Below are 26,367 nucleotides of genomic sequence, written 5' to 3'. Positions count from 1 at the left end.
TCACCAAAGTAAGATTCTATGGTCTGACTTTTTTTTGAGGTTTAATCATTATCCTAGCCAATTACTTGAATTATAAACTCTTTGTTAAGGTAGGGGTCTGCTTCCAGGGTGGAGAATGTACTGTCCCAAGCTTCGGGGGCTTTGTGCAGCTGTTTTCAGAGATAATTCTAAGGACCTGTAAATTTTCAGTTTTCCAAGGTGGTATGATAAGGGTGAGGTGTTTACTCCTTTCCTGGCCTGTGCTCTGGTCTATGACTGACCACAAGCCTTTATTTATTCTGCCTTTTTTTTTTAATTTTTAGGCAACTGGGGTTAAGTGACTTGCCCAGGGTCACACAGCTAGTCAGTGTCAAGTGTTTGGTCTGAGGCCGGATAACTCAGGTTCTCCTGACTTCAGGGCCGGTGCTCTATCCACTGAGCCACCTAGCTGCCCCTCTTTATTCTGCCTTGGAACTGTGAGGAAGATTCCCTCTCCATCGCCACCACAAGCTCCACCATGCCAATGTTCCTCCTCACCCTAGGACTGCCACTCAGAACTTTGATCCACATCCAAGCACAGGCAAATCAAGAGAATCCTGCATCAGTGGCAGCAAAGAGATCCCTGCAACTCTCCCTCTATCAGCCACTTGATCCCCCCTCTGTCTGTGGGCCAAGAGCTCTGGATGCAGCCACCACCCCAGGGCTGCGCCAGGACTGGGGCTGGACTGAGCTCCTCTCTCACCACAGTTGATAGATCTTTCCTACAGACCTTCTAAGTTGTCTTTGGTGTTTGTGGGTTGAGAAGTCTGGAAACCGCCACAGCTGCCCGAGATTCAGTCCTCTGAGGCCTGGTCTTTGCTGGCATGGCCTATGCTGAGCTGTCTCCTCTCCCAGCCTGGTGCAATAGACCTTTCCAATCAACCATCCAGGGTGCCTGGGATGGAAATTTGTCTCACTCTGTCTTTTTGTGGGTTCTGCTGCTCTAGAATTTGTTTAGAGTCATTTTTTATGAGTATTTGGAGGGGTTTGGGGAGAGCTCAAGCAAGTCACTGCTTTTACTCTGCCATCTTGGCTCCACCCCCTAATTTTCTTTCATATCCCTTATAGCACTTAGCTCAGGGCCTTCCTTACACATACTAGATGCTAAATACATTTTGTGGGTTCAATTTATTGACATTTTTGTTGCCTCATTCCTCTCCTCAAAAACTTCAATATTTTATGTCCTGACCAATGCTTCACAGTAAAGTTTCTACAACTAAGCCTCACTTTGACTTTGAGGAACCCTGTTGTACCCCTTTAGGATTACAGTCTATTGATAACCATAGAACCAAATGCTCCTGGTAATATTGTTTCCCCTGTACCATAGAACTATATTAAAGGGCTATATGTCGTCTTGTTGTATAATAATTGACTGTGATCATAGAATCATAGATTTAGAGTCTGAAGAGGATCTTAGAGGCCATGTACTCCCACCCCCTCCTTTTACAGATAAGGTAACTGAGGCTCAGAGAGACTGACTTGTCTAAGTCATACAATGAATAGCAGAGCTAGGTTTTGAGAAGTTAAATGACTCAGGAGTTGGGGGAAGGGGTCTTCACATAGCCAGTATGTGTATGTCAGAGGTATGATATTACTAGACATCTGAACCAAATGTTCCTGTGCACCCTGGCTGAAAACTGCTTAGAGGAATGGCATAGGACATTTTACTCTTACTCTGTAATAAGCAGAGGGATTGAGCACTGTCATAAGTTGGCCATATATATCACAGAATCTAGGTCACAGATATTCCCTGGTATGGCTTTAAAGCTCAGAGAATAATAATAATAGCTAACATTTATATAGTACTTGGTACATTCTAGGCATTGTGCTAAGTGCTTTACCATTGTTTCCTCTTTGGATCCTCACAACAACTCTGGGACATAGGTGCTATTATATCTGCATTTTACAGATGGGGAAACTGAGGCAAATAAAGGTTAAGTGACATGCCTAGGGTCACACAGCTAGAAGCATCTGAGGTCGAATTTGAAGTCAGGTCTTCCTGACTTAAGGCTCAGCACTCTAGTCACTTCACCACCCTCCAGAGAGGCTGGTGGCTCCTGTGGAAACAATGCCACGCTGGGGAACCTGTTTTTAAAATCTGCCTCTGGCAAGTAACTTAAGGCTCTCTGAGCCTGTCTCCTTCTCTGAAAAATTGGGATGACAACATGTGTATTACTTACCTCATAGGATGGTTGTGTGGGGACACTGCCTTTTAATCTGTGCAGGGCTACAGAAATTCGAATACTTTTTACAGTGTCTTGCCCATAGCTGACACTTAATACATGTCTATTGGACTGAATTTGGTTGAACTCATTTTACGGAAATCTGAAGCTCATTCAGATAAAGAGATTTGACCAAGGCCATTCAGTTAGTTAGTGGCAGAGTTAATGCTGGAAGCCAGACCTCTTGATTCCCAATCTGGTACAGTGGAAAGAGTCCTGGATTGAGTCCTTTTCTCAGCCTCACTCTGTTTCTTTCTACCTGGTGACGCTGGGCAAATCATTTGACTTTTCCAGTCCTTCACTTTCTAATCTGTAAAATGAGTCAGACTAAATGCCCCTTTGCCCTTCTTCCCTTAAGGCAGATTGGTGGCACAGTGGACAGAGAGCTGGGCCTGGAGTAAGGAAGACTTGAGTTAAAATTCTGCCTCAGATGCTTACTAGCTGAGTGACCCTGGGTAAGTAACCCTGTTTGAGTCTGTTTCCTCCACTGTAAAATGAGCTGGAGAAGGAAATGGCAAACCACTCCAGTATCTTTGCCAAGAAAACCCCAAAAGGGGTCGCTAAGAGTTGGACACAACTGAACAACACTTCCAGCTCTAAATTTATGATTATTGTCCTTTTCCTTGACATCACAGATACCTGTAGTCCATGTGGAGGCTGTGAATTCAAATCTTGTATCTTCTGAAGCTGAAGACTGAAGCTCTCCCTCTGTTTTTCTGTCTCACTCCAGAGACAGTGTATGTGTGCTGCATGCTCTGTGTATGTGTGCATGTAGTATGTGTGTATATGTGTTCCCTAGGCAGCCACAGGAGACAGAATGCTGGGCCTGGAGTCAGGCAGACCTGAATTCAAATTCAGCTTCAGACGCTTACTAGTTGTCATTAACCCCTGTTTTTCTTATACACGGTTGTAGAAAATGGCAAACCACTCCAGTATGTTTGCTAAGAAAACCCCATGAACAGCATGATCAATAGGGTCATGTGGAATCAGGCATGAATGAAAAACCACGTGTGCCCTCTTTCAGTGCTCACGAAGCTTCCATGAAGGTGACAGCTTCCTTGGCCCTCAAAGAGGTTTCCAGTCTATAGCTGGAGGAAAGCAAATACACTCGGTCCCTTTAAGAGATCCCGCCCACTCACCGAAGCCGGGCTCTGGAAAGGGCCCCGGGTGCTTGGGAACCTGGGCAATCCCGTATTAAAAGGGTCGTCTTGCGTCACTCTCCTCCCCAGCCAATCAGAATGGAACCTGAAGGCACGCATTACTAAGGCGACGGGAGAGACGCCTCCCGGCAGGAGCGAACTTGCTGCCGCTTCGGCCTCGAGGTCGTGACCCCTCGCGGCTTCCTTATCTCGCCCACTCCTCCGGTACCAGTTCCTGGGCGGCTGTCCTGTCGTCCATCCTAAGTCCGCCGGCAGGGCGGACGTCAGAGCTGTCAAGTGCCCACGGGGGCGACGAAGATGGCGGCGGCGGCGGCGGTTGGGGGGACCCCCTTCCCAGCAGCCGGGAAGCTGTAACATGAACTCTTCTGCGCCAGCCGCGCCCCAGCTCCTGGGACTCCGACCCCGCACGGCCGCGGGCCCCGAATAACGGGCGCTCGCCTGGGCAGAGCTGGTGTCGCCGCGCTGCTGGCGGCGTCACCCGCTCAGGTGAGTGGGCGCGCGGGGCCGGGCAGCGGGCGGGTTATCCGCGGGAGCGAGCGTGATCGCCGATGTTCATAAACACGGAGCGGAGCGGCCACGGCGTTCGTGGAAACGGGCCTTGGAAACCCGGCTCCGGCCGAAGCCCGTTCTGGGGCGTGCGGGGCCGTCGGCTAGCCGGCCGTCCGGTACGGTCCTGTCCAGGGCTGTCCAGACGCGGAAGAGCAGCCAGCCGGAAAGAGAAGTGCATGCACGGGGCACCTTAATTCGACCCCGACCTGGAGGATAAAGAGCGGCCAGGGCCTGGCGTCTGGCATCTGGGCGTCGTTACCTCGTGCAGTGCCTCTACCCTCCCTCTCTCCCTCTCTCCCTCCTGCCCGCCCCTCTGGCTCCCTAGATTCCTTCAGGCTCAAGCTCGTGTGTCATCATCTGCTTCAGGAAGCCTTTGCCCGATCCCCTTAGTTGTGAAGGCTCCTTCCTCTCCAAGTTAGCATATTCGTTCAACAAGCACTTTTTTTTTGTTTAAAGATTTAATTGGGCGCATTCTGGCCCTGTGCGCGATACTGGAGATACAAAGACAAAATTGAAAGTCTGCCCAATGGGAACTTACATTCTTTTGGAAACGGAAAGTTTTCTCACTTCTCCCTCCCCTGTTGGAGTTGTAAGTTATATGAGGTCAGGGACTGAATGTTTTTCGATTTTGTCATTGTATTCTTAGGGTGTAGAGCAGATTTTCTTGCACTTGATCCGCACTTAGATGCTAGTTAGATTTGATTGCATGGATTTCACATTTAGTTGGAAGTTTATATCCGCTGTTGGATTAGTTGAGTAGGAATCTGTGGAGGATGTATTCGTATTAAACACGCCTGACCCTGAAGTGCTGCTGAAAATTGCAACTTGTTATGGCTCTGGAATTAGAGTATTTGCCATTCATAACACAGTATACGACTTTACAAATACAAGGTAGAGGTGATGGGTACAGAAAACAGTTCCTCAGAAAATAAAATCTGAGAGGATTAGTGTACTTCAAGCTCAATGAGTCAACATTTCGATATTATGGTTTAATCTTGCATTAGAGTTTGACTGCCATAGGAGAGACATGGTGTCTAGGAGAAGGGAAGTGATGGTTCTTTGGAGTGTTAGATTTTGGGAGGGAGGGCAACCAATATAGTATAAGGCTTCCAATTTTAGCCTGAGGAAAAAAAGACAAGTTAGGTGAAACATGATACTTAAAGATTTGAAGGACATAGAAGAGAGATTTGGCATTCTAGACTTGGCCAGGAACTAAGATCTGTGGGTTGAACTTGCAAATAAGCAAATTTAGGTTTCATGTCAGATTTAGGCCTAAGGTCAGAAAAGGAGGTAGTGAATTCCCTTTTGCTGGAGGTGTTCATGCAAGTATTACGTTGCTAATCAATCAATGAGCATTTCATTAAGTGCCTGCTGTGGGAATACAAAGACAAAACCCCAAAAGATCACTAGAATATATTGGATAGTGAATTATTGTTTAGGTATGGATTGGACTAAATGAACTTTGAAATCTGTTGAAATGCATTGGTTATTTAACAGCTGCGTCACTTGACATCAGATGAACCCTGTTGGGTAGGTTTTAAAAGACAGACACTGTTTGTTGATGACGTTGTGAATCGGTCCAGCCATTCTGGAAAGCATTGGGAATTATGCTAAAAGGCAACTAAAATGTCCACACCCTTTGACTTAGAGATCCTGCTGATAGTAATATACTCCAAGGAGTTCAAAGACATGAAGAAAAGTCTTCCATTATAGTCAAGATTTGCTACTTTTAATGGTAGCAAAGAATTAGGGGGGAAAATAAGTATCTAATAATTGAGGAATAGCTAAACAAACCATTGTACGTGAATACGATGGTATGTTTCTGGGCCATAGAAAAGATATATGTAAAAAGGTTAATCAGTGGAATTAGGTTAGATAGACAGTATAGAGAAGCAAATGAACCTCATAGTTTGGTGTTCAAAAACTCCAAGACTCCAGCTACTGTGGTCGGGACTGACTATTTGATAAAAGCTATTAGGAAAATTGGACAGTAGTCTAGCAGAAGTTAGGGGGCGGGGAACCTGTGGCCTGGAGGCCACATGTGGCCCTTAGGTCATCAAGTGGGGCCCATTGACTGAATCCAAACTTCACAGAACAAATCCCCTTAATAAAAGGATTTGTTCTGTAAAACTTGGACTCAGTCAAGAGGTGGCACCAAGGACCTAGGTCTAAACTTCAGACCAATATCTCACCCTGTATGCCAAGATCAGTTCTAAATGGATATATGACCTACATATAAATTAAGGTCATGTCTTAAACAACTTCCAGAGCCATAAAAAATGTAATTTTCAGCGTCCCTGGATTTGACCTTGCTGAAGTCGTGTTCCTTTCCTGGGAGCTGAGTCTCAGATCCTTCTGTGGAGATTGAAGTAACTACTGTGCCAAAGCTCTGTTCCTTATGTGACTGATGAAATCAAGGTCTGGAAACTCCTCTCCCCTGCCCCCCCCCCATTTCAGAGTGACAGACTTAGAACTCTGTGAGGGAGCCAGTCTGCACTACCCATTTCCACTGTGCTATCCTGGCTGGTCCATGTCCTCTGATTTTCAAAAGGGGAAAGGAAATAAAGTCTGCAAATTCATAAGTCAATGAATTTGACTTTGAGTTTGACACAATTCTTCATCTAAAGAGATGGTTGGGGATCATCAAGAAAAGGAAACGGTCAGTTTAAATCAGTATAATCAGTGTAAATCCCTTGATCTTAGAGTAGTCACAAAGCTTTATCAAGAACAAGTTATACCAGACTAACCTCATTCTTTTTTGAAAGGATTATTAAATTAATACTATTGATTGTGAAATTCCACAGACGTAGCATATCTCAAGTTTAGTAAAGGATTTCATGATTTCTCATGCTGTGCTCAAGATCTAGGCTAGATGATATAAATAGGAAAATTCAAAAGCAGTTGTATGATTAGGTTTATAGAATAGTTATCAATGGCTGCAGATCAACTTGGAAGGGAGCTTTCTAGAGGCTCTTTATTTGCCCCCCTGCTTTTTATAATTTTTATCAATGACTTAGTTGAAGGCTTATCTAGTAGTATGATTGTCAGATTTACAAATGATATAGTGTTAGGAGGGATAGGCAACACATTGAACCACAGACATATGATCTAAAAAGATCTTGATATATTCGAGTAATGGGTGATATTTTATAGGGATACATGTAAAATCTTTCACTTAATGTTTTTTTTTTAAATCATCTTTACAAGTATAGGATAGGGGAACTGTGGCTAGGTGACAGTTTGTTTGAAAAAAGATTTGAATGTTTTAGTAGAATATAAGTTCGGTATGAGTTAGCATTCTGACTTGGAAGCCAAAAATAAAAAAAAATAAAAAAAAAAAACAGTGTCATCTTAGGCTATATTGAAGGGCCTAATATTTGAATGAGAGGTATGTACTCTGTTCTGGTCAGACCACATTTGAAGCATCATATTTGACATTTCAGGAAAGACCTTGAAAAACTGGAGTGTGTCCAGAGAGGAATCTGACTGGAGATCAGGTCAGAGAAGAATTGGTTGAAGGAACTGAGAGTGAGTGACTCAAAGAAATGAAGATTTACCAGGGGACAAAGCGTCATCATTTGAGAGCTGAAAGAGATCCTCCAGATCAGTTAGTCCAACCAGCTTTCTTACTGTAGTTGAAGAATTGTCCAGTGGAAGAAGGATTCAAATTGTTCTGTTTGACCCCTTGGGACACAGCTAGGAAAAGAATTGGGAAGTTGGAGAGACAAAGATTTTGGCTTGATGTAAAGAACAACTTCCTAAAAGTATTGTCCACAAATGGAATTTTCTGTTTCAGGAGGTAACAGGGTTGAGGGAATGTTTTTCCAGCTAAGATTCCTCTATACTCTTGGTCTATAAATGGAGATTTGTTGGTAGTTGTCACAAGTGAAAATTCTACTTCAGATATAAGTTTAATTAGATTCTGTCAGAAGTCCTTTCCAATTCTTTTTTTTAAATATAATTTTATTTCTTTGTTTTTATTTTTCAGTATTCATTTCTATAAGATTTTGAGTTCTAAATTTTCTCTCCCTCCCTCTGCTCTTTATTCCCCAAGATGGCATACAACCTGATATTGGCTATACATGTACAATCATAAGGAAAAACCACGAGAAAGAAGAAACAAAAAAAAAGAGAGAAAGTAGTGTGCTTCAATCTGCATTCAGACTCCATAATTCTTTCTCTGGATGTGGATAGCATTTTCCATCATGAATCTTTTAGTTCTTTCCAATTCTAAGGATTTGTGATTCTATACTATAGTGATGGTAGTTGAAGTCAGTCATAATAGATATGGTCTAAAAGTGTAGAGTTTGAAGGCAGATGGTTGAGAATTGAGCCTTGTTTTATACCCACATTTTTTTTGTTGTTGTTGTTATTGTTCAGCCATGTCCAACTCTTTGTGACCCCATTTGGGGTTTTCTTGGCAAAGATGCTGGAGTGATTTGCCATTTCCAGATTGTCTTACAGAGGAGGAAACTGAGTTAAACAGGGTTAAGTGACTTGCCCAGGGTCAGTAAGTATCAGAGGCTAGATTTGAACTCAAGAAGATCAAGTCTTCCTGACTCCAAGCCTGGTGTTCTATCTACTTCACCACCTAGCTACTCACCCACATTTAGAGTTTTAGGAATTAATCCAGTGGAGGAGAAGAAGCAATGCAGTCTGTGGAAAGCTAGTGGAAGAGAGGTTCAAAGAGCTGTGATCAGCTCTTTGTTGTATACCACAGGGCCTTGATGTCCATTCTCTCTGGAGAATTCTGGTTCGTGGTGTGGTGGTGTTAAATATTACAGAGAAGTCAAGAAAAGGAGGACTAAGGGCTTTTGAGTTTATTAAGTAGGAGGAGGTGACTGATTTTGTTGGAGAGTCCAGTTTCAGTCCAGTGGTGGGGCAGAAGCTAGATTTTAGAGTATAAAGGGAATGTAGAAGTCATTTTTTACAAATGAGGAAACAGGGTCAGAAAAGTTAAGTTGCCCAGTGCCCAATAAATAATAAGTAACAAATCTGGAATTTGAATCCCAGATTCTCTGATTCCAAATCTATTTTTTAGCTCATCTATTTTTAGCAAATCTATTTTTAGTCATCAGAGCCTAGCTGATATATAACCCATAGGTTATACTTAGGAAAGAAAGTTCTGTTACTTTTTTTAAAAAAATGTACCTATAGACAGTGTGCATGTTCTTTCTTTGTCTTACTGATTTTGCTATATATCACTTCAGTTACTTTTCAGTTGTTACATTTGTTACACTTTTTTATGATGCTATAATACTCCATTCTGTTATCATGCCATTACTTATTCTGCCATTCTCCTATCATTGTTCTAGTTTTTTGCTGTTACAAGCAAAACTCCCATGACTAACTTTGTACGCATTTCCTTTTTTAAAGTTATTTTTGTGGTATAATCCTAGCAGAAGGATTATTGGGTCAGAGGATCTGATCAGTTTAGTGACTTCTGTTGTGTATTGCCAGATAGTAAACTTTAGGAAATTTCACCAACCTATAGTGACAACGCTCACAAGCATTGTTTTGCCAGAATGATGCCAACATTTGATTTAATCTTTTTTTTTTTAAATATTTCTTGTCAATTCATCAGGTGTAATAAAGGCATTATATGGTAAAACAATGCTTGTGAGAATATAGGCTGGTGAGATTCATCCTCCCTTCCTCCCTCCCTGGAGAAGGAAATGGCAAACCATTCCTATATCTTTGGCAAGAAAACCCCAATGGGGTCATGAAGAGTCGACACAATCAAAATGACTGAATGACAATAACAGCATGAAACTATGAAATATCTTTTATGTACAGCCTGCTTTTCATTTTAAGTATAAAATAAATTTAGTTTATAACTTTCAAAGCTGTCTATTTCTTCTGCTTTCTTTCCATTCTCTTCTGTGCCTTTTTGGGAGGAGAAGGGAGGAGTGGTAAACATTTTTATTTATTTGCAAGATTGCCTTATGCAAGTGGTCTGTCTGAAGCTGCAGGGCCTTGATGTCCTTTTTCTCTGGAGAGTCCTCATGATGCAGGAGTGGTATCCATGATGAATGAATTCCTCTGTTCAACTGGCCTGGCTTTTTGCAAGACACAGTGTTTCTGAGGCACCAGCAGCTCAGCTAGGTTTGCTTGTCTTAGGGTTTGTGCCTTGGCTGGATGATGCAGTTTGTTTCTGAGCTGGGTGGAGCAGCGCCCTTGGTAGCCGTTCTGGACGCTCGCTAGGACTCTACCGCTGCAGAAATGGGGTCTGACATTTACTGTGCAGTGGCCGACTGACGGGCTGGACAGCTACTGCCAGGATGGGGCAGGTAGGTAGCTTGGATGCCGTTTTTTTCTCAGGGTGTGGTATCTTCTCTGGCCACCTGGGCTTTCCCTTCTGTTGGTGGCTTTGATCTTTTTCTGCCTTCAGTCACTGTCTTTGCTGGGGAGTATTACACTCCTTTTAAACTGGAGTGCTGCAGAGATCTTTCTGCTAAGGCAACAACCCTTAGCTTAGGATCAGCAGAAGCATCTTCCTTTGAATTTTGTTTGTCACTGTAGGTAGGACATGGGAAAAGTCTTGCTATTTTTGCTTGACCTGGTCTCCTTATTTTTATGGTCACATTCTTTTATAGTTCCATTTCATATACTTTTTTTTTCTTCCTTAGGCTCAGTAGAGTAGCATGTACTGCTATATTTATAGACTTAACTAAATATCTTTATAGTTGATCAGTTCTTTCTAATCCACAGACCATGTGATTCTGTAGCAAGTTTATGGGTCATAAACTGGCCTTGAAAATAATTAGATTTGAAAATATTACAGAGGACAAAAATAAATGTTAGAAGCTTACTTTGTTTCATAAAGTAGCTCTTTAAGAATTCATTGTAGTTCCCAGCTTTTTGTCCTTTAACATTAAGTGTTCTTGTTAACACCTGTTATTGTACTATCCCAATGAACTTTGTACAGTTTTATAACAGAAATATGAAACTCTGTAAATTTTAAGAATGAATATGGGACAAACAGTTCAGCTCTATATAGCATTTGGAAATGGGATTTTGCTAATAGACTTTTATCATGTTTAAAAACTTTTAAGAAAAAGAATAACTTGGGAGTTTTCCTACCCAGAGTGCTTTCTGATTTTAGACTTGTGTTATAGTTTTTTCCAAAATTGGTTTTGGAATTAAGAAAAAAACAAATTCTTTGTATTATTGAAGCTGTTTCTAGGATTATTCTAGTTACTTTTTCATAATTTTGATTGTCTAATAAACTATTTATTATATCCCACAGAAGGCTTTAAATTGGTGGTACTTTGTAAATGATGTTTTCCCCTCTTTGAATTATTTCACATGAATTCATTCTATCAGTTTATTAGTATATTTTACATTCCAAGAATTTGATTTCCTTTTTTTTTTTGCTTTTTTTTGGTGAGGTAATCAGGGTTAAGTGACTTGCCCAGGGTCACACAGCTAATAAGTGTCATGTGTCTGAGGCTGGATTTGAACTCAGGTCCTTCTGAGTCCAGGGCCAGTGCTCTATCCACTGTGCCACCTAGCTGCCCCCTCTTTTTTTTTTTTAAGAGTCATGGCCTTGACAGATCATTTATAAAATCTGGATATGTCAACTAGACATTCAGATTTTGATGATACATTTATAATTTACTCTAATTAGTGAAAATCATAATGAAGTAATTGGTGATTCAAAGGAACTGAGCTATTATGTAGTATTATATGTTTTCTACAAGAATCAGAAAAACTACTAGCTGAATTCACCATAATTTTCATGGGACTTTTGAAATCCTAAGAATGCAACTTGCTAATATCCTGGAGACTAGTGCTTATGAATGAGCATGAGTTTTTAATTAACATAAAAAAGAGTATGTTAATAAATTAATTTTTTTTTTACAAAATATTCTTTGTGGTACAGGCCTAGAGATGTAAAATTTCTTGAGTTTTTGAAGTTGTAAAATAAATCTCTTTTCCTGCCCTTTCAGCAAACGATAGACATTTGGTACAAATTAAATCCATTCAGTACTTGGGTTTTTGTTTGTTTGTTTGTTTGTTTGTTTGTTTGTTTGGTGAGGCATTTGCTGTTAAATGACTTGCCCAGAGTCACACAGCTAATAAGTGTAATGTGTCTGAAGCCTGATTTGAACTCAGGTCCTTCTGACTCCAGGGCTGGTGCTCCATCCACTGTGCCACCTAGCTGCCCCTGTTTTTTGTTGTTGTTGTTGTTGTTGTTTGTTTTGTTTTAAAGTACTCATTAGAACACTAAAGTCACATTTTTAATTGAGTATACAGTTTTGTGAACAAAGTTTTTATACTTGTTTCTGATGTTTTATAAAGACTTTGGAAAGAGAACAGCTAGTTAAGAAGATGACATCAGAGAACAGGACTTGGATTCTGGACTACTGTTTAAAATGTATGGATTGACATACTCCTGGCCAGGAATGGAGTATCTTTCACAAGAGCTGATAAGAATGTATTTGCCTGGAATCTTGAAAACTGAAAGGATTAGGTTGAAAGGGAAAGGAAGGGAGCAAACTGGCAAAAGTGAGGCAAAAACTATTCCTACATTTGGGGTAAGAAAGCATCCAGAAGAAGGCAGTTGGGATGTGAAGAGCCTGGAACCCATATCATATGAGGATCATTTGAAGGAACTGGGGATGTTTAACTCTGATAAGACTAAGGGGAGACTTGATAGATGTCTTAAATTTAAGGTTAGCAAAATGCTTTACATATATTATTCATTTGATCCTTACAGTGGCCCTGTAGAATTAGTGTTATTGTTATCCCCATTTTACAAGTGAGGAAACTGAAGTTGAGAGGGGATAAGTGACTTGCTTGGTCTCTATTCTGAGGGTCAGTCTTGCATCGTCAACGCCAGTTGGATGTTTCAGACTGTACTGTGGATACTTCAGACTGAACATATCCATAACGATTTTGTTGTCTTCTACCTTAAGCCTATCCTACTTCTGAATCTCCCTATTTCTTTTGTACCATCCTCTTTGTAGTCACCTAGGTTTGCCATTTCAGAGTCATTGTTGAGTCCTCACTCTTCCTCACTCTGTGTATCCATTGTCATGTCTTGTTTCCACTTCCACAGTATCTCTCAACTCACACGGCCACCACCTTAGTTTAGGCTCTTAACTGTTGCAGTACCTTTCTAATTACTCCTCTTTCTCAAGTCTCTCCCCTTTCCAATCCATACTCCACAGAGCTGCCAACAGGAGTTTCCTGAAGCACAGCTCCAAACTCCAGCAGCTCTCCTTTACCTCTAGAACTACATACATGCTCCTCAGGCATTGAAGACCCTTTACAGCTTGTCTCCCACCTACCTTTTTAGCATTTCATATCCAAGCAAATTGGCCTTTTTGTTGTCCCTCACACCTGACTTTCCATCTCCTGCCTTTGCTTTAAATGCACTCCTTCCTTATCTCCCCCTCTTAGATTCTCTAGTTTCCTTTCAAAGCTCTGTTCAGTTGTCACCTTTTACATGAGTTCTTTCCTGATCTCATAGCTGCTAGTGTCTCCTTTCCACAATTACCTCGTATTTATTTTGTGTATACTTTACAGTATGTGCATATGTCTCCCTTGATAATAATGTAAGTTCCTTGAGGAGAGAGACTGTTTTAATTTAATTTTTGTCTTTGTATCCCCCCTTCACCTAGCACTATGCCTGGTACATAGTAGGCACTTAATAAATGGTTGTTGATTGATTGCTGCCTGCAGTTGTGCCCTGGTTTCCCCCATTCTTAAAATCAAACTAAATCATTCATTCCCCTCTGATAAATACTCAAGCTATTGTATTGTCGTACTCCTACCTTTTTCTTTGAAAATCCTAGTGATTGTTTATGCTATCCTCTAGCCACTCATTTCTCAACTCTGTATTCTGGCATCTGACCCATCTCTCTAGTGAAGCTACTGTCTCAGAAGTTAGCAGTAACCTCTTAACTACTGAATGTGATGTCCTTTTAAACTCCCTTCAGCATACATTTGTTTCCCAATTTTCATCCTCTTTGACCTTAATGCAGCTTCTGACATAGTCAAGCTCTCCTACCTTCTGGAATCCTCCCCTTTCTTGGCTTCTTGGATTCATGTAGAAATGTAGGGGCTTCTATAACCACTCCCCTTTTCTGGCTTCTGTAACATTATTTTCTCCTAATTCAAGTAATGTTATAGAAGCCAAGAAAGGGGAGGATCCAGAAGGTAGGATAGCTTGACCATGTCAGAAGCTGCATTAAGGTCAAAGAGGATGAAAATTGGGAAACAAATGTATGCTGAAGGGAGTTTAAAAGGACATCAAATACAGTAGTTAAGAGGTCACTGCCTAATTCTTTTCCTACCTGTCTGGTGAGGGCAGCTAGGTGGCCCAGTAGATAGAGTGCCAGACCTGAAGCCAGGAAAACTTACCTTCCTGAGTTAAAATCTGTCTTCACACGTATTAGCTTTGTGACCCTGGGCAAGTCACTTAACCCTGTTTGCTTCAGTTTCCTCATTTGTAAAATGAGCTGGAGAAGGAAATGTCAAACCACACCAGGATCTTTGCCAAGAAAACCCCAAATGGGATCACAAAGAGCCAGACACAATTGAAACGATTGGACAACAAAAACTTGTCTGATGGCTCTGTTTTCTTTGCTCGATCATTATGTGCCTCATACTCTCTAAGTGGGGTCTGCATAACATAAGGCCTGAGGGCTGCCTGCAGCGGCCGAAGGATTTCAGCAGTGGGCCACTGCACACTCTCTCCTGTTTGCCAGGTGACCTGCAACAACCAGCCATCGTCAGTATGTCTCTAGTTACCTTTACTGCCTGGGGCCTGAAGAGGTTTAGCCCGTTTTAATTGTGGCCCCTACCTGCTGCCAAGTTCTGTGGGTCTACTCTAAGTAGAGGCACTCTTGGCCTCTTCTCTTCTTCTACTCTCAATGATTTCATCAGCTTTCATGGGTTCAGTTATCATCTTTCTGCAGATGATTACCAAATCTTTATGTCACTCCTAAATGCTCTTATGAATGAACTGCAGTGCCCTATCTTCAGCTCCCCATTGAGAGTACAACTATACTCTCTGTTATTTATGCTTTTAACCTTGTAATCATTTTTACTTCTTTTCTTTCCCTGCTTTCCAGTCATTTGTCAGGTCTTGCAGATTCCTCTTCCTCTTCTGACATCTGTTCTCTTCTCTCCATTTACATCATCTTTACTGTAATTCAGGTTATCAACAATCCTTAAACATTTATTAAGAACTTATTATGTGCCAGGCTCTGTGCTAATTACCAGGATACAAATAAGAGAAAAGAGAGACAATCCCTGCCTTCAAGGAGCTTAAAATCTAATGGGGAAAGACCACACACAGAAAGGTTTGGGGTAGGAAGGGGAGGTGAAGGTACTTAGCCCTGGTGCAGGTGGTCAACTGAGAGGTCCCAGAGCAGTTGTGGTTGTGATTTGTCCTTTGTTCTCCAAGGGGACCGAGGCATTAGCAAGATGATGCCATAACTGGCAAATGAATTGGATTTCAGTGAGAGAAGGGCTGTGCAAAGTCACTAGCCTTACTTTCTCTTCCAGAGCCATATCAGTCCAGTGGCCAGATATATAAATCCGGATGACCGAAGATGGCCCAGGATGCAGGATATGTTCTGCCCTCTCACGTTGATATTTCTTCTCTTTATTTGCCTTGCTGTCTATCTTGGCATTACACTTGTAACTTACTTATTCTTACATAAAATCAAAATCATGTTTCAAATGAATGTTCCTTATCAGCCTTCAAGAGTAGTTCTGAGCCTTTTGGCCAAAAGGAGGGGATGTGGAGAGAATTATGATTTTTATAATAATTGATATGATATGTATAATGGATATACTAATAGAATATATTTTTCAGAATTGCCTTTTCCAGCTTGTTGAGTCAGACTTACAGTGCAGTTTGAACTGATCAAACTTTGGCAAGGCTCACAATCACTGGCATCCTTCTGCCTGCGTACCTGAAGTGAAGTGAATCAAAGATTGTAGAACCTGTTCCTGTCACAGAACTCTGGTCCTGTGACCTGCCAAGTTGCGAACCCCAAGAATTGTAGCAGTGTTGCTCACACAAGACTCCAGAATTGTTGTATTGTCTTCCATTTGTGGGTTTGTGTGGGAAACCACTCTGGCCCTGGGAACGATTGTTTGTAATCCCCCTTCCTCCCTACTTTCACACTTGTGATTTATGTATATGATCTGTGTCTTCACTTCTGCAAGGTGGAATTCTGATCTGGAAAATTCCCAATTTGCAATGAATTAAAGGGCTACCTAATTACTGGCACTTTGTCTCTGGCCTGCTGTTTTCATGATTCTCGGGTTAGAGACTGGCTCAGTAAAATTCTGTTAACAGCTTTTTTAAGCTAAGGTTTTCTCACTTTGACTGAGGCCACACCCATTCAGTGATTAGGGCTGATTAAGACTTGCGCCCAGGGATGGCCACTTTAATAAAAAAAAGAAAAAAATCAAACTGGGAGGGGAAGACCCTCAGGGTTTCTGGTCTTAAGAGAAACAATTACTATTTACATTCACCCAGAGCCGACCTGGTACAACAAATAGCCTTTAAATAGTGCTTTGGCGAGACCTATTGTTGTCCAAAGAATGTGAACCAGAGTGAATTGGGTTTATGGCACGGTCTTTAAGAAAGAAGTTTTGCAGTAAACCCCAAGATATTGAGGAACGTTTCAGCCATCAAAATTTACCTTCCTTTGGGCACAGCACCTTCAGGTCCTAAGGGCCTGATATCCCATGTGGAGAGAAGAGAGGAGAGGAGAAAATAGTGCTGCAAGGTGAGAAATGGGGAGATATCTGAGCTGAACTCTCTTCTTAAATGGAGCTTTGGCATTCATGTCCCCACCCTCTAAACTGAGAGGCAGGGAGGATGAGGTGTAATCCCAAAGCTAATGCTATCTTACTGGACTGTTAAGAGTAGTGACATAATTGGTTTGCCTGTTTTCAGTGTCACCCATCTCTGCTCCACAATTGCCCACAATTTTTTTCTATGGCACTGGTCTGGCCGCATCCCCTGCTGTTCCCTGCTTCAGTGGTTCTCTGTTGTCTTCAGTATAAAGTAGAAATTCTCCAACTTAGCTTTTAAGGCCCTCTGCAGTTGGGCTCTAACTTGCCTTTACATCTTTATTCTCTGTTACTTTCCTTCATAATTCTGTTCCAACTCAACTGAGTCAATGTCCTGGGCTGGGGGGTTAAGGGTGGGAGGTAAAAAGTTAGGAGAAAATTGTAGAACAGGTCAGGAGTACCAGTCTGAGGACCAAAAGCAGATATATGGAAGGATTGGGAAGGGCTCTGGAAAAGGAATATGAAAATGTGGAAGGAGAGCATCTAAAAATAGTCAGTTCTAGCTCCATTTGTGTTCCAGTGATTCCAAGGGATAACTTTTATTGTGAGATATTTTTGCCAGCTATAACAGCTCTTAAATAAGGCTCCTTGTTTGTTATTTTTCCCCCTGACTGCTTCACCATTTTTAAATGAATGGTGGCTGTTGAAGGAAAAGTAGAAAGGCCCAGATCTAGGATCCTTGTTATGGTGCTTCTGTTTGAGTCATTGGAGCTTTAAACTACTGTTTTGATGGGAGGTGGAGAAGTACAAGATCCTCCATTGGTTGGGGGGGGGATATTTGGAAAATCTCTACTTTTTTCCACAGAGACATTGGTCAATTTAATGAACACTTATTAATGGACAGCTGTGTATACAGCACTCTTTGTTGGTGTTAGACATAATGATTAGATTCCAGTGTACTATATTTAAATTATGTCAGAGGTATAATTATGAGTTAAATGGACATTATAGACTAACCTAGAAACCTAACTGCCAATTTACAACACTTTTTATGGGAAAATGCTTTCTTAGATTGAAACAAAAGCATTTCATGAGAACTTTTGGAACATAACCTGTTCATACATTTGTAAGCAAATATTTTTTAAAATCCACTTTTAACTGCTTTCTAATTCTATCACATCATGAGTAGTAGACCTCAAAGCTTTTATGTCTCATTTGGGAACCAGACTTTTAAATAAATTCTAATTTGAGATATATCTTAAGATAAATATAGTTCATATGTGTGTGTATGTGTGTGTGTGTGTATTATGTGTGTATATATATGTATATACATACACATATTTATAATGAACCTTTTAAAAAATGAATAGATCTTGAAATATTCCTACTCTAAATATCATGATCTGATTTCAGCAGTAAAACAGACTAAAACTTGGTATGGTGTGAAAGAACCAGAACCTGATAAACAATTATGTTAGGACTAAAGGTGGACATACTGATATTTGGGTTGATTTCAAGTTCAGTGTTGTGACATGAAAAAGAGCATTATATTAGGTGCTGGGAAACCTGCTATTGATCATTTGTAGGACCTTGAACAAGTTTATATACTTCTTTGGTTCTCAGTTTTCTCATTCCAACTAGGTGGCATAGTAGATAGAGCTATCTAGGCCAGTAATCAGGAAGAACTTGGGCAAGTCACTTAACCTCTTTTTGTCTCCTTTTCCTCAGCTGTAAATGGGAAAAATAATAGCAGCTGCAGGGTTGCTTTGAGGATCAAATGAGATAATATTTGCAAAGTGCCTGGAATATAGTAGGTGTTTACTTAAATACTAATTCTTCTTCTGTAGTTTTATTGTTCTCTTCCTTCTCCCTTTTCTTTCCTCCCTCCTCCTTTAGGAGTTCCAGGACCTGGAAGAAATTCACTTGGGGGTTGGAAAAAGGGTAGTCCTAGGACACAGAGCACTGTCAGGAGCATGATCTTGGGACACAAAACTCCTTAGAGGACAGAGACAGGACTGGGGCTTCTCCTTTGTGATCAGGAGAACTGGCGTGGGGCTTCATTGTGAAAGACCTAATACTGGTCCCCTGGACAGCTTGCCCCAGATCAGTATAGTCAGGGTACAGAGAGAGGCCCTTCTCCTGGGGAGCTTGGGCCTCTTTATCACAATTTTGGCCCAACATTGACCTCATCCCCATCAACGCTTCAGTGTAGCAGAAGGCAGGCCCTGGGAGAAGTATGCTACAGAGGCACTGGGGGTAGTTCCTGAGGAGCGATTAGTGGGAGTGATGGCTTTGTATAGGGAGAATGAGGCCAGCTGAACACTTGCCAGGAGAAGAAATCATGCCCTCATGCTTAATACTGGTGCCTGAGACACCTAGTTAGAGCTTGAAGTGCTAACATTTTCTGATTCTGAGGTTGTCAAAGTAGTTACTGTGAAAACCACTTTGAAAATGGAACAAGTTCAGGGTAGAGCTAAGTAGTAATTTCTCCAAACCTAGAATTTAGATATCCTTTCATGGCTCTTTGGCATTCTTCCTCTTGGATCTGGGAAATCTCTTATCTTGATAGATGTTATTGTTTTACCAGACTGTGAGTCACTAAACTAGATTCTTTGCATTCTGGAGGGTGCTAAAAATTGTCTGTGATATATAGAGATAGTCTTTTTCCCCTTCTTGTTAGCCTTCAGTTTGTTTAGCCTTCTCTAGGGTACTTTCGAGGTACCATTTGCAGTTGTACTTTGGAGAATGGTGGCTGTATAGTTTTTTTGTCATTATAAAATCTGAAATTGGTGCACTAAAATTGGCACACCCTAGGAAACTTCAGTGGTTACCATGACAGTGGCATATCATTGCTTGCTCTAGCCATTCCTGGTTAGTTACAATTACAAGTTTTTCCCTCTAAACCCAACACACCTTACCCATTAAGAGATGCTAAGTGCTTTCTTTCTGCTAGTTGCTAGGAGAGAATGGAGTTCCTTCTCAACCCACTCTCCACTTACCTGCCCCATAATTGTTGATGACATTTAAGCACTTTATGCCCAGAGCAAAACTTGTTTTCGTGAACACTTGTTTATCCCCACTTGTACTATAAAGAGTGTCTTAGTAGGAACTAAAATAATGCTGATTATTAGTCACTGAAGCAGTTCCAGTAAAAATGTATGTTCCTTGAGGACAAAGCACTGTTTTTCATTTTTGTCTATTTAAATAGCTTAGTACCTTGCATGTAGTAAGTGTTTAATAAATGCTTGTTGGACTGAATTGGTTTTAAGTCTAGACTGCTATTAATTACCTGTGGAAATATCCATAAGGGCAGTCACAATGATCCTTTTCTGGATACCAGTTTGTTCTTATTTTTTAGATAAACAAAGTCTCCTTTAATTCTAAACCCTATGACTATATTCATTGATGCCAAATGTGACATCTTCACTGAAAAGTTTATTTCTTTTGGCCCAGACTTATTGAATTTTTTGGTTTGGGGGATACTCAAAGAGGAAGCATTCTTTTTTTTTTGTTGTTAGGCAGTTGGGGTTAAGTGACTTGCCCAGGGTAACACAGCTATTAAGTATTAAGTGTTTGGTCTGAGGCCAGATTTGAACTCAGGTACTCCTGACTTCAGGGCTGGTGCTCTCTCTATCTACTGTGCCACCCAGCTGCTTCCCAAAAGGAAACATTCTTCATCAGCACAGGGGGCACTGAGAGGTTCAGTGTCCTGCCAAGGGACGCACAGCCACTTTGTATGTGAAGTAACATTAGAATCCCAGGCTTCCTGCTAAGGAAGTTGGCTCACTATCCATTATACCATATTGGCTCTCTGAAAGGTGACTTTATCAGAATCTATGACATGTAGATTTGTAGATTTCTCTGATCTATCAATCTTATCTATCTATCCATCTAACTAATTTAAATATGTGTGTATCTAATCTAGCTGTCTTTCTATAGATAAAGTTTCTTCTCTGAAAAATGGAGAAAATTAAGATGAACTCTAAGATTTCTTATTGTCAGTATTTTAGGAAGTCCAGGGCCCATGATAAATTCACTTGAACAGAGTTACAGACTTGCAGTAAAGAAGACATGAGTTCAGATCCTGCCCTACTAGCCCTTATTAGCTGTGTGACCATGGGCAAGTCACTTTCCCTCTCCTAGCCTCAATTTTTTTCATCTCTAATATGAAGATAATAAAGCACATTTCACAAGGTTGTTATAAGAATCAAAGAAGAGAATATATATGTACATATATACTCATTCACAAGCCTTTGAAATGTTATATAAATGTTAGATATCATATCTATAGATAAAAGTAGAAGGATGGCCATGCTTATAGTAAAAGTGCATTTGTTTGGGGAGAAGTAGAATGGGAGAGGGGAGGGGCAGGCAGGATCTAGGACTAGTAAGGTAACTATATTTGTTGTCTAGTCTTCAAGAGGAATATTGGACTAGAGGTGAGAGGAGAGGGAGTAAACATTTATATAGTACCGACTATGTGCTAGGCACTATGGTAAGTGCTTTTTAAAAACAAATATTGTCTCATCTGATCCTTCCAACATCCCTGCAAACCCTAGAATTAACATCTTACTCTCACTCCCAAAATATCATTCTGGTCTAGGGATATGAGTCTGAATTCAGAAGGAAAACTATTTCTTTGATTGCTCTTTATTTGTTTAGGCAGTTGGGGTTAAATGACTTGCCCAGGGTCACACAGCTAGTGTCAAGTGTCTGGTCAGTGGCCGTATTTGAACTCAGGTCCTCCTGACTCCAGGGCCAGTGCTCTATCTACTGCACCACCTAGCTCCCCTTGATTGTTCTTTTTAATGTGGAGATAAGTGCTTAGCTTATACTTGCTGGTATAATTCCACCTCACTGCATGGTAGTCATGCCATAGACCATTAGAAATAGTGAATATTGAGATCCAAACTGAATAGTAAACAGAAATTGGGGAAGTTGTATAGATTAGAATATTCTAGGAAGTATGAAAAGTAAATGAGCTCTTCAGGTAGGAGAGAGATGAGGTCTCACCTCAAATCAGGAGAGAGAGAAAGATCTCACCAGCTGAAGTCAGCAGTCATTAGAATTGTAAGCCGTGGAGATGAGAAATATGGTAGAAGCTAGTTTCCATCCTTGTCTAAATCTTAAAGGGCTGCAGTCATCCAGAGTCTTCCCCTTTCCTCCACCTCCCATGAGGCTCTTTCTCCATGTGTCTCTCCCAAGGTCCTCTGGAACCAGCTGAAGTAAGCCCTTGATGGCAGGTCCTCAGTGTTGGAGTTAGTGTTCTCTCAGCTATCACAAGTCATGTCTCCCTCCTCAAAATTGCCCCAGGTTTGTTGTGGAAGCCAGGTGACAATTACAGACATGGTCAGAGATTTTGATGAAATGAACTTCATCTTTTAGACTTATTTTTAAATGCCTAAAATTTAATGTGGTGGTAATCTTTGTCAACTACTAGTGTCATTATTGTATAAAATTGAAAAATGAAATGCTTAATCCTTTTTTAGGAAGGTAATTACACATCTTACAAATTATGTAGTTACTGTTTGATCTTGGAACACTTAGAAATCCATGCAAGTTTCTCATAATTGTCATGTTTTAGTAAGACATCTAAACAGGGTTTGAATTTTGGCAATTGTATATATTTGCTTTTTCTAAACCAAAGTTTCTGTGATTTTAATTTGCTGCTTGAAAATGGAAATTTGCTAAGTGTTACCTGGCATGTTAAAATTAGCTTTGGTTGCAGTTTAATTCTGTCCTGGAGTCAGACCTGAGTTCAAATCCAACCTTAGACACTTAGTAGTTGTGTGACCCTGGGCAAGTCACTTAACCCTATTTGCCTCAGTTTCCTCATCTGTAAAATGAGCTGGAGAAGGAAATGGCAAACCACTCCAGTATCTTTGGCAAGAAAACCCCAATGGAGTCATGAGTTGGACACAACCAAAATGACTGAATAACAATGACAACATGAAACTATGAAATATCTTTTATGTACATCTTGCTTGTTGTTTTAAGTATAAAATAAATTCAGCTTATAACTTTCAAAGCTGTCTATTTCCTTTGCCTTCTTTCTATTCTCTTCTGTGCTTTTTTTTGGGAGGAGAAGAGAGTTTTATTTATTTGCAAGATTGCCTTATTCAAGTGGTCTGTCATTTTTGTTTATTTTTTTCTTTTTTTACAAGGGGTGCAAAAATAGTATAAATAAATCCAGTATGAAAATTACCATGTAATTCAGAGCATTTGACCTGAATACTTAAAAGTTTGGGGTCTTCCAGGCATTAATGCTTCTGTGACTGCCTTTCTTTTTTTTTCTTCCTTCCTTCCTTCCTTCCTTCCTTCCTTCCTTCCTTCCTTCCTTCCTTCCTTCCTTCCTTCCTTCCTTCCTTCTCTTCCTTTCTCCCTTTTTTCCTTCTTTACTTATTTTTATCCCTTTCTCTATTTCTGTCTCTTTCATCAACTGACTTACTTTTACTGGCTGTTAATTAGAGTAAAATATATAAACACACAATCAATAGTGTAAGCAGTGTGAAAAATGATTTTTCTTGGTAATCATTATCTTTCAGTTTCTTCTTCAGGAAGACACTAAGATGTGATCTAAAGGGTCTTTTCCTGTTCATTGTGTTGCCCAGACAGGTCTGGGAAAATGTTGATTCCTCCCTATTGTCAAGACAGGTGATAAGGTCTCTTTGACCAAGATTAAGTGACCTAAGTACCCCAAGACCCTCATTTCAATATAGCCCACCCCTCCCAGTGTGTTACCCAGTCAGAGTTGTTTGACACCCCTTGGGAATACCCACTTTTCCAGGAATACATAAACTCTCTATCCGCAACCCCCAAATCAAGCTCCCTTAGAGGGGCCCAGTTCTGGACAGTAACTCCTATGCAATGCATGTGTGTCACCAGCTTGAGAGAAATTAAAAACATGGACATAACCTAATTTAATTTGTCTCTTTCTTAGAACAAAATCTGCGAGGTTGACAGAAGTCACCCCTGCAGTTATCAATAGATAATAGTCCCATATGCTTGAAGTTGTATGCTAGAGTGTGTTCTCATAGTACTTCTTTTCTTAGTCTTAGGAGGAGTAGCTACATATCAACTTAAAACCTGGGGTACAATGATAATCTTGTGGTGCATCTCAAAGGGACCCCATTAGACTACCATACAACCATTTGAACTCATGTAATACCCTCTTTCTCTTTCAGACATTACTCCTTTTGCATAACTTAGTAACTTTTAGTATTCGCTACTTCATTAAGCCTACTCTTCTGCCTGAAATTCAGGACTTCCTGTAATCTGGGACAACCTCATTTTATGAATCTAACCTTATTTTCCTATTTTTTTTCCTATTTTCAACATAGTCTGTATTAGTCTCAGTGGTCTTCTCACTGCCTTCTACAGTGTTCATTATCCAAGTCTCTTTCCTCCCTGCATTTCTGTATCTTCAAATCCTTTAAAATCAAGCTCAGGTTTAGCTTCTTTTGTTGTACTTCACCCTGACTACTTTAGCTCACATTGATATCTTCCCTGAATTTTTTTGATACTCATATTCCAATTTAACACTTGCTTGTATACTTTTTTGATTTATCTTTTTTATTTCTAGTTTATTTTCATAGCCAAGACTGTAAGTTCTTTGAGGACAAGGTTTAGTTAATTGAGGCTAACAGGAGGTCTTTTTTTAAGGGTGATCTTTGTAGGCATTAAATAAATACTTGATAATATTCTGCGCAAGCCAGTTTCTTCAAGTTTTGTGTATTCTGTTCTCTCAATGCTTTATTCCAGGCCCCTTTGCCTGAGATTCCTTTTAGCCAGGCAAATTTGTTCAACATTCTTTTCCATAGTTCACTAGATGAAGGATAATGTGTCACAAGTTCTGAAGGCATTTCTGAAATTAGAGTTCTTACAATACTTATTTTCAGAAATAGACATATTAGAATACATTCACAGAGTGACTGCTTTGAAGGATATAACACATTTGGATTGTTTAAGTTCTGGCATGTTTTTTAAAAACAATTTTTAGCCCAGTTTTGTTTTGTGATCCAGTTTGAGATTATGATTTTGATAATTTTTTGTTTCTTGGTTTACATGATTTGGGGACAGTTAGGTGGCTCAGTGGGTAGGGCAGTGGACCTGGAGTCAGGAGGACCTGAGTTTAAATCCAGCCAAAGATACTTAACTAGCTGTAGTGACCCCGGGCCAGTCACTTAACCCCAATTGCCTCCAAAAAAAATTGAATGATTTGTTATAAAACTAAAGTTAAACACTAGTGCAGCCAATTAGACTGACTTTGCGACTATTTACATTTAAATGAATGTATTTTGAATAAAATATCATAACTTTTCAGTACTTTTAAGTCTCCATCAGGATTCTTTAGCCATTCCTTCTCATTCACTTTTCCACTAGTCAGACTGCATTCTGTTCTTCTGGTTCTCCCTATCCCTAATTGCCCTCAAAATTGTTTTGCCTCCTGCACAGTCTTACTCTGTCTGGTCCAGCTACTCTTCCTGTCTTTGTTTTCTTTGTTTCATTTCTTCTTCCTCATGTAGTACATCAGAGACTGTGATGTTAGATTTCAAATGTGATGGCTTCACTGTTATTGATGTAGAGAAGAGCTTGTTGTAGAAATTTGGGCTGACCTTTTTCTGTCTTTTATTTGTTATCCATCTCCTGGTTTAATCTTTAAATGCTCTGGGGACTGTCTGGTTTAAATGGGTCTCTTGCCAAGCTTTCTATAAATGATTTTGCCCCTTCACTGCTTCTCTTTGTTTTCTGAGGCAGTACTACTTTTAGTTTCCTCATTCTCAGTAAACTTTTGTACATGCGTTTGTATTTTAAACATGTTGGCTTTGGCAGGCAGATCAAGTGTTTGATGGTTCATGAAGCTTCTAGCTTCTTTTGGTCCCCTGTTGAATGAATGAGTGAATGAAAGATATTTAAGTTCTTATTAATGTGTCAACCACTGTGTCTAAAGTGCAGGGGCACAAATGCATAGTTTGATCTCAAGGAGTTTAAATTCAAATGGAAGAGACAATAAATATGGAGGACTGGTGACTGGAAGAGGAGTTTGGTGGCTTCCCAGACTCAAACTCCTCTTCCAGGCCACCATTCCTCCATATGTACTACGCTTGTGGTTTTATTTTATTTTTTCACTATAATTTTAAGGAGGGAATTCTTTAAGCCTTACTAATTAAATTCTCTAAACATTAGCAGACTGCTATGTGGTATAAGTGGTTTTTGATAATAATTCCACTTAAGTCAGTCTGGTCTTTCAGAAATGAATATTTGAACATTTTCCACAAAGAGTATTGTGATAACAGATATCTACCATCAGTGGAAAACATTAACTTCAGAAATTGTCAGCAGATGTTTTCCATTTGTGGCTTGCTTCTTTTGGTTTAATCCCCTCTTAGTTGAATAAGTTCAAACCAACTAGAAAGATTCTAGGTTAATATTTGTAAGACTGTTTGGAACTCATTTAAGCAATGTACTAGTGAGTAAGCCATCTTTTTTTTCCAATAAAGAGAATCTACACTATTTTTCTTCAACTTTATGTAATTTTAAAAAAGGGAATATTTCTTTACTTATGTCTTTCCAATTCTTGGATGGGGGGAAGGGTCATGGGTAGGGAAAATAAATTAGAAGTAAACTATTTTAAATATTTTGAATGATAACCT

At 40.2% G+C, this 26,367-nt stretch overlaps 1 protein-coding gene across 4 annotated transcripts in view; it reads left to right on the top strand.

Moving 5' to 3' along the window:
* Nucleotides 1-3,795: 3,795 nt before the first annotated feature.
* The window catches only part of LCLAT1 (lysocardiolipin acyltransferase 1), a 148,746-nt gene continuing 126,174 nt past the window's right edge, over nucleotides 3,796-26,367 (top strand). For 3 of the 4 annotated variants that reach the window (XM_020983750.2, XM_078149779.1, XM_020983748.2), the window contains exon 1: nucleotides 3,796-3,886. The gene's annotated coding sequence lies outside the window, so the exon portion shown is untranslated. Of the gene's footprint in view, nucleotides 3,887-9,996; nucleotides 10,240-26,367 lie in introns of those variants that run through there. The other variant, XM_020983749.2, reaches the window with a different exon arrangement.

Source organism: Phascolarctos cinereus, unplaced genomic scaffold (genome assembly GCF_003287225.1).
Source record: "Phascolarctos cinereus isolate Bilbo 61053 unplaced genomic scaffold, phaCin_HiC Scaffold_2;HRSCAF=192, whole genome shotgun sequence".
Lineage (NCBI taxonomy): Eukaryota > Metazoa > Chordata > Mammalia > Diprotodontia > Phascolarctidae > Phascolarctos > Phascolarctos cinereus.
The sequence above is the reverse complement of the archived record's forward strand: the minus strand, read 5'-3'. Positions and strand labels throughout refer to the sequence as shown.